This window comes from Vulpes vulpes, chromosome 5, assembly GCF_048418805.1.
Source record: "Vulpes vulpes isolate BD-2025 chromosome 5, VulVul3, whole genome shotgun sequence".
NCBI classification, from domain to species: Eukaryota; Metazoa; Chordata; class Mammalia; order Carnivora; family Canidae; genus Vulpes; species Vulpes vulpes.
Genome location: NC_132784.1, coordinates 135,369,305 through 135,385,687, shown reverse-complemented (window position 1 = coordinate 135,385,687; position 16,383 = coordinate 135,369,305).

Below are 16,383 nucleotides of genomic sequence, written 5' to 3'. Positions count from 1 at the left end.
TAATAAAATTAATATCAGATAAAGTCTATCAATCTATCATCTATATATATACATATATAAGTATATATACATATATTAGAGAATATATATATCTAAAGATAAATGCCTATCTTTAGAGGTGTACTTATAATTAATTTCAAAGAAAGCCATCAATAATTCTTTAAAAGTTGGTTATATCTATGTTTTTATTTAATTTGTAACCAAAATAATCCTACACCATTCTACATGTTATTTTTATCATATTAAAACTTGGTAAAAGAAATTATTATTTGACAAACTAAATTAAATACATACTTGTTTTAAGGAGAGGAAATGGAAACACTTGCAATTCAGGAAGAGGAAATCATGTAGACAATGATATAGGAAAGTGACACAGATTGTTATATCTAGGAATTATTAAATAATAAGTGGTAAGGGGTTTTAGGCTCTCCATTGACTCTAAAGCCTCCAATAGTGTAGGAATGGCACTAGTCCCTCATACAATTGCATGAGTGCTTGTTGTTCAATGGAAAGCTCCCAGATGAAGACCGTTTTAGGACTAATCAGTCATATATAAACTCGTAAATAAGCTTTTATCTTAGAAAAGTGGTACAGAAGGTAGAGGCTATAAGGAAGCTGTGACATTGGCCAAAGAGAGGCCAAGAAGTCCCAAGTGGAGATAAGTAGACTCAGATATCTTAGGGCCTAGAAAATGAACCTGATTTAAGAAATACAGTATATTTTATAAAAGCTTATCCAGGGGTGAGTGGCTCTGCATGCCATACAATGTAATTGTAGTGACAAAAAATGCTTGATTCCTGGTCTTAATTTAAAAATAAACAGCTTAGTTGATGTGGAAGACACAGTTGTTATTTCATAGCCATTTCTTCCTTGCTTCGGCAACTGAATCCAATTTTCTTCATCCTCTGAGAAGTCATGTCTTCCATAGGAAGGTGGAATCCTCCCTAGAGCCAAGAGCATGGGAATCATCGGCTTAGGCCAGTTATGGTCTCCTTCCCCTAACTAAGTGTGTGGTTTTAACATGGGTGTGAAACAAACTCTGCCCACCAGATATTAAAGCAAGTATGCGGGAAGATCCTGGGAAGGTCTTCCTTCTCATTTATGATGATAGACATAAGATAGGAATTTTCTCTATTTTGCCTCTTTGTGCACGTAAAAATTTGAATGGAAGCAACTATCCCAGCACTATTAGGGAATAGCAGAATTCTAGAGAAGCTGAATGGGAACCATGATAATATTAAAACCATGATAATATTGAGACTTAAACAACAAGAGGTTATGAAAACTAAAATATTTCCTCAAATATTGCCCCTTACCTTATATATAATGCCTTTGTTCTGTTGTTTGTAGGCAAAGGATTCTCATACATATGATAGCGGGTTGGGTGAAAGGCTGCAAAAGCAGATCAAGATAAGATTATCAAGGAATCAGAAGCCAGACTAAGGAGTGTGGGCTTTGCTTGGTAAATGGTGAGGGTCACTGATGACTTTTGAGCAGGGGAATGACATGATGAGAGTAGTACTTCAAAGGATTAATTTAGAAGTTGTGTGTGGGAAGGGTTTAAGAGAGTCTCGGAACATTTCACCACTTGGAAGGCATTGTTGAATATTCATAAAAACTAGTTTATTGCTCAGCATAAATAATTTTTAAACACAAAGTAAAATACAGTATGTGTTGCCATGGAAGTGACAAAGCCTAGGAAGGATAATGACAAGCACAAAAGATGGTGCCATTGTAATTTAAATTAGTATAAATCTTTCTAGAATTGAAGTACTTTTTCAAGCAGAGTATTTTGAATACACAAGGAAAAGATTATAGTTATTTTACAGTTCTTACTAAAAAAGAAAATAATGAAAGAGATTTTTGCACGTGAGACCTATAAAGCTGAAGGAGGTAAGTTCACAGAGTCAAAAAGCTGACTGTGGTTCAAAAGAGTGAATGAAGTTCCAATGCAGAAAACAGCTCTGGTGTTGGCGTTAGACCTTGTGATAGCTGTAGTCATTGTGATAATATGAGAATAACTGCTCAAAGGTACTGGCCCCAGAGCTAAGGCCTGGACATGGTACACAGGCGCGTGCAGCTTTTCGTCACCCTTCACTATCATTCACATTTGTCAGTGATGAGGGAGTGTCAAAGAGCCCAAGCACATCACTGCTAAACTTCAGCAAAGGGAAAAACACAAGCGTGTTTCATGCCCAAAGGCGTGAATTAATACAGGGTTTGAAAAAGGATGATAGATAGGTGTGATATGGATGTAAATCTAAATTTCAGAGTTTAAAATTTGAAAAGAGTTTTGAGAAACTACTTAGGAAGATTACTGTATATACAGAGAGGGTAAGAGGTTATGAAAACTAAAATATTTCCTCAAACTGAATGCATATCGTGAATGTTGCATTAAGTCAATGTGGGGTGAGGGTAGCGGAGTTTTATGGAAAGGACTGAATACACCAAAAATATTAAACATCTTTGAACATAGAACTAAAGACAGGAACCTCACAAAACTTGACCATAATATTCTGGCAAGGCATTTTATTTATTAAATTTATTATTTATTTAAATTATATATTTATTTATTTATTTAAATTTATTATTTATTATTAAATTTATATATAAATTTATTTTTTATTGGTGTTCAATTTGCCAGCATATAGAATAACACCCAGTGCTCATCCTGTCAAGTGCCCACCTCAGTGCCCACCACCCAGTCACCCCCACCCCCCACGCACCTCCCCTTCCACCACCCCTTGTTCGTTTCCCAGAGTTAGGAGTCTTTCATGTTCTGTCTCCCTTTCTGATATTTCCCACTTATTTTTTCTCCTTTCCCCTTTATTCCTTTTCACTATTTTTTATATTCCTCAAATGAATGAGACCATATAATGTTTGTCCTTCTCCGATTGACTTATTTCACTCAGCATAATACCCCCAGTTCCATCCATGTCGAAGCAAATGGCAAGGCATTTTATAATTCATATTAGAGTCACGCTTTATTATTTCTTGTGTAGAAGGCAGTGTGTGTCCACACATGCTTATGTCCCCTCACTAGACAGCAGTAAATGAACTAAAAGAATAAAAACCCGAGACACAAACTCCATCAACTATAATAAGAGCGTTCTGTGTCTATAGGTCATGTCTGTACACTTCAAATAATATTCCAAAAGAAGTGGTTCTCTGAGCCCTGCCCCAAAGTTTCTGATTCAGTAGGTAGAAAGGAAGAGGCTGTGAATTTGTATTTCCATGTTCCAGATGATGCTGCCTCTGCTTCCTCACATTGAAAACCACTTACACAATTAGAGGAATCTACAAATACATCTCTCCAAAAGTCCAGGGGTTTCTATTCAAACTCCCTCCAGCCTTCCCGGCCAAACTTCTCCAAGAAGCTGCCTAAATATACTGTATACATTTTCTGAACTCCCATTCCCTCCTCAGGCCACTTAGGTTTGGTGTCTGCTTGGAGCGGGCTTGAGAGACGACTGCTTACGGAAACCATCCCCACCAACATCTAGTATACCACTCGGCTTTGAAGTGCCCTCCTGACTATCGTATGCTCTGGTGTTTGGTAACAGCTCCCCTTTCCAGTTTTGCCCTCAGATACCAGTGCATTTATTTGTGCTTGATTTCCACATTATAGCTAGGTTTATATCCTGAAAATTCCAAGAAGATCATATGAATTTCCTGTTTAAATTCCTTAAATATTTTCCCACCTCTGTTAGTGTTCCTTCCACCTGGCTTGTGGTCACATGACCACTGACAATTACTTGTTACTGAAGCTTAACAGTCTGTCCCTGTGGAAAGCAGTCCTTGTCCATTATACTTTCTAAGAACACCTTGAACTCCACCTTAGTTTCCTATGAGTGCTGTAACGACACTGCTTGGCTTACATAGAAATTTATTTTCTCGTAGTTCTGAACACTAAAAGTCTAAACTTAAGGTTATGAGTCATCCGGGCTTTTTCTCCTGAGGCCCCTTCCCTTGGCTTGCATACGGCCACCTTCTTGCTATGTCCTCACGTGGTCTTCTACATGTGCAAGCACACCCCTGGTGTCCCTCTGTGTGCCCTAATCTCCTCTTTCTATAAGAAAATGCTCCTATACTTCTATACTCCACCCAGTCAGGTGGGAGTAGGGCCCACCCTTAAAAGGTTTATTTTACCTTAAGTACTTCCTTAAAGGCCCTATATCCAATACAGTCCCATTCTGAACTTCTGGGAGTTTGGGCTTCAACAGATGAATTTGGGAGAACACAATCAGCCCATAACAAACATTGTAGTTCTTATTAGAACTGTGATTAGTTACTGTTTAACCTTCCTGTCCTCCCCACTAGGGTACTCAACGCTGAATCTGAAGCCCCTGCCACAGTGTGTGCCCAAGAGAAGGGACCAAGTGTGACTTGTTTCCTACTGAATGATGGGACTGTGGTCGGGAGAAACAGGGATACAACAAACTCAGAGCCAGCTTTCCCTTCACTTGACTGGCAGTTTCAGACACAGACTCATTAAACAAAATGCTTGTAATCCATGTGGCCTTGTGGTGACTTGGCCTTTGCAATTCCAAGACAGAAGAGTCAAAGGATTTAAAGGAAAAGTGCTCAGACTCTAAAACACCATTGAATGATTGTGCGAAGTGGATGACTCAGCCTCAGTTCAATTCCCAGTTTACATTCTCAAGTAGCTAAAAACAGAGAATACAAATAATCAATATCTAACCTCTGAGTTCAAATTCTCATTATTGAATCTAACTATGCCTAAGCAAACAAGGGTACAACACTCAAGGCCAATCCATTCTTTCTGTTCTGCTGTTGGTCAGACTGACCAAGACACACTTCCTAATGTACAGACTGTTGTCCATCGCCAGATTCCTAGACATTACTTAGTAGTTATATAAAAAACACTTGAAAAAACAAAACAAAAAAAAAAAAAAACACTTGATACAATGTCCGCTTTGTTAATAAAACAAAATCACTCCTCTTTGGAGAGGACAAAACAGAGAAGTTTACAGAAATATGTAAAAGTAGAAAATGTCATTCAAGCAATAGCCATTGTTAACACATTTTTCTATGTGTCTAATTTCCTATGCATATATTAATATATGCAAGCATACTTTATGCAAATGTACATATTAAAAATGCTAATACTCTGGTTACTGATTTTCTTTCCCAATGCTTTAGTCCTATCGTCATCCTTCTAATTTTGATAAACCCTTTAGCTCTTTTAGGTCTCACTTCTTATCTCTCTTTTATTCATGTGGAATTGGTTTTAGTATATGTTGTAATGTGAAGAATATAATTATCATTATGCTTCTTTATTCTTCCTTTTAAAGTAAATAAAATAGTCCCTACCTTTAGTTCACAACCTGAGCCAAAGTCAGATGCTCAACCACTGAGCCACCCAGGCATCCTGTCATTTTTCTTTAAAGTTATACAATGTTCCGAAATGTAAATGTTCTATAACTCATTTAACTGCAGCCACAGACCATGGACCAGTAATTAATTTGTTTTTAGGGGTTTTTTTTCTATTGCAAATAATATTGCAACAAATATTACTGTGCACATTTCATTTTACTCAAAAGTTATTATGGATGCAGGGCAAAATTCTGAAATTTAAATTATCAATTAAATTTTGACAGAATTCCAAATTGGTTCCAAAAAGTTTGGATCAATCAACATCCCTACCAACAGTGTATAGGAGCAATCTTCTTTCCACACATCATCATGAACTTAGCATATTTAAAATTATCTTTATTTGTTCCAACATATCATCAAGAATAGTACCCAATTTTATTAATTCGCATTCCCATATTTTCTTGTATGCAAGATTTTTTATTTTTATGTTCTTATTACTCATTTGTATTTCATCATCTTTAAATTGTGTTTTTAAATTATTTGAAGGTTTTACATTTGTTTACCTTTTGTCAAAGACTGAAATGTTTAGCCTGCTTTACTAATGGCAGATATTTTCACCAATCTATTGTTAGTTTTTAACCTTAGCTTACAAGTATTTTCACCTTTTCTGTGGTACACATTCTCAATTTCATGCCTTGCTTAAGCAGGCCCCACTGAAAAACATAAGTACATTCCTACATACTCTTTTTCAGTATTTTTAAATTCTATAATTTAAGTTTAGATCTTTCATCAAGTTGGATATGGCTCTCCATGCCATGGAAGGGCCAATAGTCACAGATAGATGTGTAATCAGGGAGGCTTTGTATCTCCCGTCCCTATTTCTTTCCTTCCCATTCCTTCATGAATCTGCCCCAGTCAGATATTTGTCTCCACTGTCTTCTCCAGTGACCTCCACATTACCAAATCCACAGATTATACTTTAGTCCTTTGCATTCAACCTCATAACAGTCTTCAGTATTGACATTCATCCTTTTTTCATGGAACATTTTCTTAGTGCCTGGAACTCCACTCTTGATTCTGACCCCATTTTTTTTTATCTCCTTGGTCCACCATCTAAATATTAGAAAGCCCAGGGCTTAGTCCTTGGATATTCCTCTGGGTCTATTCTCTTCCTAAGTAATTTTATTAAGCAAAAGTCTTAGTTTTGGTGTGCCTAAAAATATATTTATTTTTCTTTCATTTGTATAATAGTTTACTCTACATGCATTTCCCTCAAGCCAGACAAAAGCATGGGCTCTGGACCCAGGAAATCTGTGTTTGAATCTCTATATACTGCTTACCAGCCACATGACCTTAGGCAACTTATTTAATATTTTTGTGTCTTCACTTTCTTCTCTGAAAAATGAAGGTTATTATAAGTACCCACTTCATCAGGTTGATAAGAAGATTAAGAAGAAACAGTTTTTAAAAACTAGAGCAAAGCCTGTGCTAAATATGTTAACTACCATTATTATTTGATGACATTATGTATTAAAATAGTTGGTGCTAATTCTGTGTCTTGTTACTTTATAAGTAACCTCTTCAAGATTTTCCACTCTGAAAGGATTTAAGATTTTTTTTTTTTTTGGAGCATAGAAATTTTATGAGGTTAGCTCTAGATGTGATCTTCTATTCTCCCAAAATATATTGCCATGGCACCTGATAATCCCTTCGATCTGAAAGCCTATGTCTCCTCAGGTCTCAAAATATGTCAACAATCAATTCTTTGATTTTTACCTTTTTTCCATTCTTCTGGCTTTTCCTACAGAACTCCTATTAAATAGACAGGGAAACTTTGTGATAAATGCTTCATGTCACTTATCTCACTTTTCACACAATTTTAATCTCTTTTCTTTTTATACTATGTTCTTGAAAGTCTTTCAGCTCAATCACCCAGATCACTAATACTTCACCAATAAAAATCTTGCTTTAAATTGTATTCTTTTGGAATACTTGCAACTTTAAAAATAACTTAAATTGCTTCTTTGCATATCATCATGCTTATTTATCATATAGAGTAACACTTCCCAAGGATACAAATTATATTTTCATTAAAGTCTTCTCTTTCAGGACTCCTGGGTGGCTCAGTGGTTGAGCATCTGCCTTCAGCTCAGGGCGTGATCTTGGAGTTCCCAGATCCAGATCAAGTCCCACATCAGGCTCCCTGTGAGGAGCCTGCTTCTCCCACTGCCTGTTTCTCTGCCTCTCTCTCTATGTCCCTCATGAATAAATAAATAAATACAATCTTTAAAAAAAGTATTCTTTTTCTGTTATCAAAAATAAAATGCACCAGATAATTAAGGAGATGACTTTATTCAGGCTATTGCAATAGGGAAATGTTCTTTAGTGAAAAATGTTTCAGAGAAAAGGAAGGGGAGCTAGTGTTTTATAAGGATAGGTAAAGAAGTTAGTCTTAGAATTTATGGTGGTCCTTTGAGGTTAGCCATTTGTCAAAACACCAAAGGGCCAAGGATTTCTCTATCTTTGCAGCTTTCCAGGAGCAAAAGTTAGATAAAAGTCAATATTGTCAACTGTACTCAATCTAGTTTTTGTTTGTTGGTTCAACTAATGGTTGAGTTTGTTAACTCACCTGCATGCTATTGAGTTACCATAAATGTATGGTATTTCTTTTTATGGTCATGTGTGTATGTATACATGTGAAATGAGAGAATGTTTATCACATTATACCCTCCAGTTATTTTCATGAGTCACATAAATCATCTTAGGTGTGACCATACTTTTTAACACAAATAATCTGGCAAGTTAGGATTTAGGAACAAATGCATATATCAACATAATCATCTACTTCATTCTTAGCTTTGTTATGGTTCCTCTTGCTGAACTCATTATGTTGTTTCTGTGATATTGTCAAGTGGTGAACGCAGAGCCATGAACTAGCCCCAGTGACCATACAGTGAATGTCCCTGGTCTGCTACTTCTTTTAATTTAAATGACTACATATTGCTTGTGAAGTGACACCAATGCCAAGGATATAAGCAGAATTTTTGAGGTAGATTTCTAAAATCTAATAGAAAGTATACACAGGGCCTCATTAGTAGTCCTTCATCAAATTAGTTGTAGAAACTTAATTGTGCAAATAATAGTCCAATTTGATTACCATATAATTTTAATAGTCAAAGAAAGAGGATAAAAGATATCAAGGATTCATCCTACCTCACTTTCCTAGTCCCATTTGTGATTTACAGTGTATAGATTGCAGATGTCTCCAAATCTGACTAATCTTATAGCAGTTTTCAGGGATGGATTTATTTAAAACCATGGTGACCAGAAGCATACTCAATCTTTTAAAGTTAGTGAGGGAAATTACACTGCTTTTCACAGGATTACAGTCCATCTGGGAACCTCCAGGGTCAGAATACTCACATACATTTTTAGTCAAGACAGTCCAATAATCCTGTTGAGAGCAACTTAAAAATGAATAGAGAAAATACAGAGAGAAAAACTGTTTGAAGGCTTTGGAGAGATACTGAAGCAGTCAGGTCTTAAAGGAAAAAAAAAAAAAAAATTCAGGACAAAAGAGAACATCCCAGAGGGTGAACCAATATTCCCTCAGGCCAGACCATTTAACAATTCTAGATCTACAGCAAATAAAAACAAAAAACAAAAATGAAAAAGACCCCCAACCACCCCAAAGCAAAATAAAAATGGAACTGAGATCTATGCAAAAAACTGAGATTCAGACCCAAACCAAGCCCCCCCCCCAAAAAAAAACAAAAAACAGAAAACCTTGATTTTTTTTTTTTTTTTAACAATCTTACAGAACAAGATGGGTGTGTGGGTTGAGATCCAAAAGGACTAGATTCTAGTAAGAAGCAAAGGTCAGAGAACTCTAAACACTGCAAGCTCACAACCCCTTTCCCAAGTCATTTGCTAAATTCCAAAGCAACTCAGAGCAGAAGACTGAGCAGAACACCAAACAAAAAGCCTGATATCCTTAAGATCAACGAAAGCAAGGATTAGTGTTCCGAATCCAACTCAGCTGTCTCAAAAAGCAGAATCCAGGGATCACCTAATCCCTCAGAATATCTGAGGTGGAGGGATGCCTGGGTGGTTCAGTGGTTGAGCATCTGCCTTCAGCTCAGGGCCTGATCCTGGTGCAGGGATCAAGTCCCTCATCAAGTCCCCACGTTGGGCTTTCTGAGAGGTACCTGCTTCTCCTTCTGTCTGTGTCTCTACCTCTCACTGTGTCTCTCATGAATAAATAAATAAAATCTTAAAAAAAAAAAAAAAAGAATACCTGAGGTGGATAAACCCTAGGAAGAGGAGGAAATTTGAGGGTGATAAAGCCCTTCAAAATTTTGAGTTTGCTCACTCTCTATTTGGATTGTGGTAATTAGTCCATCTTATCTGTTTAAGAAAATAACTTACTAATCTACAATATTCCTAATGCAACCAATGTATAGCATTTAGTGAAAAATTACAAGTCATTCCAAGAAATAAGGTTAAATAACCAAAAAAATACAAAAAAATAGAAAAACTTTTTCAAAGACATTCTAGTTATTGGAATTTTCAAACAAGGATTTTAAAATCTCTTTTATGTTAAAAAATAGGAAAAAAATTAATATGTTAAAAATATATAGTCAACAAGCTACTGGGAAAAAAATGTTGAGTAAAAAAATATTTTGTTAATCCAGTAGAAGGAAAGAAAGAAAGAAGAAAAAGAAACATAAGATAAGTAGTTTAAAACTGGAAATCAATATAATATAGAAGGAAAAACCCAAATATATCACTATTTACATTAAATGAATATACCTAAATATTTTAATTAAAAGAAACTGTCATCTGGATTAAAAGTGACTATATGCTGCTTACAAGGGACACAAATTTCAATATAAAAATAGAAGTTTAATTAAAATAAATTTAAAGTCAAGAAAAAATCACTATGCAAAAATTAACAAAAAGAAAGCTTACGTTGCTCTACTAGTGTATACGTGTGTGTTTAATATATAGTAATGTAATGACATAAAACAGCCAGACATTTGCTTAAAGCCAAGTTCGTAGTCATTAATACAATATTAGAAACTAAGGAAGTTTTGCACTAAACTCATGATCATCGACCTAATGATCATGCCATAAATCCTTTCTCTGTTTTTTCTCCCTTTGCGTTATACATCTGTATCAGGCTTTCTTCTCTCTCCTCAGTTTCATATTTCCTACTGAGAAGTTAAAGTAATTGTATGAGAACTTCCACAGGCCACATACCCACATATACCCACCTACCATTACCTTCAACTTCAATACTCTGCTTTTCTGTCTGTTGTTAAAGAACAAATAGTTCATGCTTGTATCTAATGCTAACCCCTCCAACTAACCTTGAGGTCCCATCCTTCTTGAATTTTCTTTAATACAGAATTATTTCTATTGACTCATTCCCACCAATACACAAGTATGTTTCTGTCTGCTGTATAAACAATACTTCCCTCCCTATCCAGCTTCCCTTTCCACCTTATTCCACTCAAACACACTCTAATTGGACCTTTGACCCATCATTCCACCAAAACTTCTTTTGTCACAGCTAGAAGAAACTAGGAGAGTGACATGAAAATGTTCTTTGTTATTTTCTGTTGTCTTCTTTGTTCAGCAATATGGCTGTTACACTACTAAAAACAAAAACTTCTCTTTCTAGTCCATCAGTTACCTCTAGTTACTAAATCAATTATCAACTCACAGATATCATTGAACTTGTTCTTTCAATGGCATTTGGCAATACATTATTCTCTGCTCCTTAAAACATGTCCTCATTTGATCTCCAAATACCACACTCAGTATTTTTCTATCTCACCCGTTCCCTTTATTCAGCCTTCTGCTGACACACTCTCTTCACCTACGTTCTTCACAATGGAATACCCATAGGCTCAGTCTCTATTTTTCTCTTCTCAACCAGACTTATTTTGTTGAAGTATCTTCAGATCCCATGGATTTCTACATCTTTTACATGGCAACAATTTCAACATTTATATCTACAGTCCAGCATTGTCTCCAGAATTCCAAATTTACATATCCAACTGTCTACTTGATTTACCTCTGTGGAGATTTAATAAACCCCAAACTGAATTCCTATGTTACAAAATCATAACTGCTATCAAAAAAATACACACACACACACACACACACACAAAACTGGATGCCTTGGTGGTTCCATCAGTTAAGTGTCTGCCTTTGGTTTAGGTCATGATCTGAGTGCCCTAAGATCAAGCCCCGCATCAGACTCCCTGATCCATGGGAAACCTGCTTCTCTGTCTCCCACTCTCCCTGCTTGTGCTCTCGCTGTCAAATAAATAAGTAATAAATCTTTAAAAAAATGACTAGAATGAAGAGAACCTGCAGTGACACTTGGGATAGACAATGAGGGTAGTTGCTGAGTTATTTGGAATGGTCTGGGTAAGCTTCAATAATGGAGTTGGTCAAGTAGATCCTATTCTGTTCACCAGGGTCACGGAAGAAAGAGAAAAGAGTAAAATAAAGAGACAAAAGACCCTACCATCATGAAGTTTACATTCTAGGCCAAAATTTATTTTTAAGTCATTTGAAGAACTGTTAATAAAATTAATAATAAAAATAATTTATTTAAAAAATAATAATAATTTATTTTTATTATATATAAAAATATAAATTACAAGTGTGCCTTGATGGCTCAGTCAATTGAGCATCTGACTCTTGATTTCTGCTTAGGTCATGATCTTGAGATGAAACCCCACATCAAGCTCCATGCCTGGGGTGAGTCTGCTTGAGATTCTTCCTCTGTCCCCTTTCCACCACTCTCTCTCTCTCTCAAAATAATAAATAAATAAATAAATAAATAAATAAATAAATAAATAAATAAATCTATCTTTAAAATATATATATTATTTATATAAATTACAAGCAAAAGATGATGGACCACTAAATATATAAATTAAATATACACAAGTTTCTCAAAATATTGTTTTGAAAAGACAAAAAAAATAATATTTTGGCAAAAACTGGTAGTTTTTGAAGAGTTTATATTTCCTGCATTAAAAAAGATGAATATGATTTGACTAGGGATTCAATCTCCAAATCTGCAATATTAATATGAGAAATAAATAGGCCCATGAGAAACAACATTCTGTTTCTGAACTACTGACTTTTGTGATTCAGTAAAGAGTAAAACTCTACTTGGGCTCACAAGAGCAGAGACAAAAGACCTGTCTAGGACTCCTGGGCACAGGGCAGGGTGCTCTGCATACTCACATCCTCAGTTTTTGGTTTCACCTCGAGTAGGTAATTGTAATGCATAATGGACCTCAGCTAAGTTCAAAACATCATGGTCCCAGTGAAGACACTGCAATCAACGTCCATACTCAGAGGACACCAAACCCCTGAGAGACACTTGCCAAGAGATCAAGAGTAAGAGGTGAGGGAGGAGGTGAAGAGGTGAAGATAGAGTGTTGGTTCATCTATATCCTGTCACTGTGCCAATAATAAATATTTTTCTGCTTCCAGAGCAGAGATGTTGAGAACTTATCTATAAAAACTCATGTGGGTGAGATAGGGAATCCTGGGATAACCTGGCTCTCTCTTTAGGGTCATGTGAAGTATAAATGTAAATATCTCACCTGTCTCTATATATCTAATTTATGGCATTTAAACTGGAAGAAAATAAACCAAAGTACAGCTCTGTGTGATGGGTTATTATGGATGACTTTCTTTTTCTTATTTGGTGTTTTCAGAATATATCAAATACCCAGTATGTATAAATAAAATAGGCATTATATTAAAATTAGGTAAATAAATTATGCACTTAATGTTTTATAAATAACCATAGTGTCTTTTAATTTTCTTCCTCTAGAATCAACATCAAGTGAATGAATATTTTTTCCTAAATCAATCTTTTAAAAATTTCCTAAATACTAAGGAGTAAATAACAGATTATTGACCTTATATATTTACACTGTGAAAATTGAAAAATACAATATCATTTAGAAAACCAGCTCATTTTTAAATCTTTACCTCTCTACTTTGAAGTTCAATTTTATTTTATTCATGGTCCTTTAACCTTTTATTTTAGAATAAATTTGACATTTTTAAAATTTTTAATAGACTATTAGAGCACTTTCAGGTTAACAGGAAAATTAACCTGAAAGTACAGAAATTTTTCATGCATTGCTTTATCCATTACCAACACCTCCCCTCAGAGCCATACATTTGTTACAACTGATGAACCAACCTGACACATCATTATCATCCAAAGTCAATAGTTTATATTAGGGTTCACGCTTGGTATTGTATGTTCTAGGATTTGGACAAGGTATAGGGAAATATATCCACCATTATAGTATCATGCACAGTAAATTACATGCCCTAGAAATCCTCTGCAGTCTGCCTATCCTTCCTTCCCCCAACCCTTGGCAACCGTTGATCTTCCTTTTGTCTCTATACCTAACAATAAGAAAAGGAAAGAAGAAAGAAAAAGAAGAAAAGAAAAGAAAGAAAGAAAGAAAGAAAGAAAGAAAGAAAGAAAGAAAGAAAGAAAGAAGAAAAGAAAGAAAAAAGAAAGTTAAGAAAGTTATGTAGTTGGCATCATTTACTATGTAGCCTTTTTAGATTGGCTTTTTTTTTCAGATTGGCTTCTTTCACTTAGTAATATGCATTTAAACTTCTGTGTCTTTTCATGGTTTGATAACTAACTTTTTTAAAATGATGAATAACATTTCATTGTCTGGATATAACCACAGTTTATTCAACCATTCATCTACTTAAGAACATCTTGGTTGCTTCCAACTTTTGGTAATTGTGAATAAAACTGCTATAAACATCCATATATAGGATTTTATGTAGCCATACACTTTCAACTCCTTTGACTAAATACTAAATAATGCAATTACTGGATGATATGGTAAGAATATGTTTGGTTTTGTAAGAAGTTAACAAGCTGTCCTCCAAATTGGTTTTACCATTTTTCATTCTCACCAGCAGTGAATACAAGTTCTTCTTGCTTTATATCCTCATCAGCACTTGGTGTTGGAGTTCTGGATTTTGGCCATGCTAATAAGTTTGCAGTGGTTTGTTATTGTTATTTTAATTTGCATTTCCCTGATGACATATAACGTAGAGCATCTTGTGTGTATTCTCTTGCTATCTATATATCTCTATTGACGTGTCTGTTACAGTCTTTCGCCCATTTTTAGTCAAATTGTTGTCTTACTGTTAAGTTTTAAGGAGTTTTTGTATATTCTGGATAAGCCTCTTCTCAGATATATGTTTTACAAATATTTTCTCCCCATCTGTGGCTTGTCTTTTCATTCTCTTAATAGTGTCTTTCACAGAGCAGAGCGTTTTATTTTTAATGAAGTTCAGATTATCAATTCATCTGATGCTCTTAAAATTTTCTCTTTGTCTTTGAATCATATCAATTTAATTATAATGTGTCTCAGTGCAACCCTACTTGGATCCAACTATTTGGAATCCTTTGAGCCTCATGAATCTAGATGTCTATTTCTTTCCACAGGTTCAAGAAGTTTTCAGCCTTTATCGCTTCAAATATACTTTCTGTCCTTTTCTTTTTCTTTTCTCCTTTTAGAATCCCCATAACGCAAATATTGCTTCTTATTGTGTCCATAATTCCATAGGCCATGGAATTTCTTTTTCTTTTTTCTCTTTGTTCCTCTGGCTGGGTAATTTCCAATGTCCTATCTTCCACAAGTCTGATTCTTTCTTCTGCATTGTCAGGTCTACTTTTGAAACTATCTATTCAATTCTTCATTTTGGTTGTTGTATTTTTTAACTGTTAGTTCTGTTCCCCCCCCCCCCCCCTTTGGTGGTTGCTTTTTCCTTGTCAAATCATTTTGTTTATTCATTATTTTCCTAATTTTGTTTGGTTGTCTATGTTTTCTTGTAGTTCACTAAACTTTCTTGAAAGGATAGTTCTGAATTCTTTGTTCAACAGTTCATGGATCTCTTTCTTTTGGGTCAGTTATCAGAGCAATGAAAACAATTCATTGCTGGTTTCACATTTATCCAATTTTGTTTTTTTCTTGATTCCTTACATTGGTAGCTGTACATGTGAATAATCAGGCTCTTCTTTCAGACTTTACGAGTTTATTTGGCAGAGATATTTCTTCATCAGTCAGGTTCCTTTGGCCTTCTGAATCTGGTAATAATGTCCTCGGATAAGTGGGCCTGTTACTATGGTCTATTTTTTGATGAGTCAGGTTTTTGAGCTCTAAAGATGATGATGATAGTGAGCCACTGGCTGAGAACAGTTGACTATGATTCCTGTCTTGGTTCCCTATGTAAGTGAGGCTGCACGGTGAGCTCTGCATTTGCCTGGATTAGGCTCACGATGAGGCTGAGACTAGTACTATATTCAATTGTTTGGGCTATGAATCAGACTTCCTGTCCTGGCAGGGCAGTAGAACAGAACCCAGGGCCAGAACCTTATAAGTTTATTGTTTGAGGACCTGAATCAAGCCAGAGTGTGCACTGAGTTCCATGGTCAGGTGAGGGCCACCAGTTTTGCTCTGCAGGTAAGGCTAGTTATGGGTTGTGCTCTCTGATCCTTCTGATTGGTTTTGATTGCCATTCGCAGGTAATATGTTTTTTAATCCATTCACTTTCAGCCTATGTGTAATTTTAATCTGAAATTAATTTCCTCACTCAAAGCCAGCATACAGTTACATCTGGGTTTTTATCCAGTTATCCATGCCGTGACTTCTGATTGAGGAGTACAATCCATTTCCATCTAAAGTAAATATCAGTGAAGAAGGATTTACTGTTGCATTTGCTGATTATTTTTATTTCTCTGGTAGCACGTTTGCCTCTTTTTATCTCCTGTGTGTCTTGTTGTTTTTTGTAATATAAGCTTAGATTCCTATCTGCTTTTCTTTTGTGAAACTTCCATAGGTATTTTCTTTGTGGTTACTCTATGGTTTATATAAAACATCCATCTTATAAAAGTATAATATACAGTATAATATAGCATAACTTCGCTTTCATACAAAAACTATACTTTTATGTTTCCTGCTC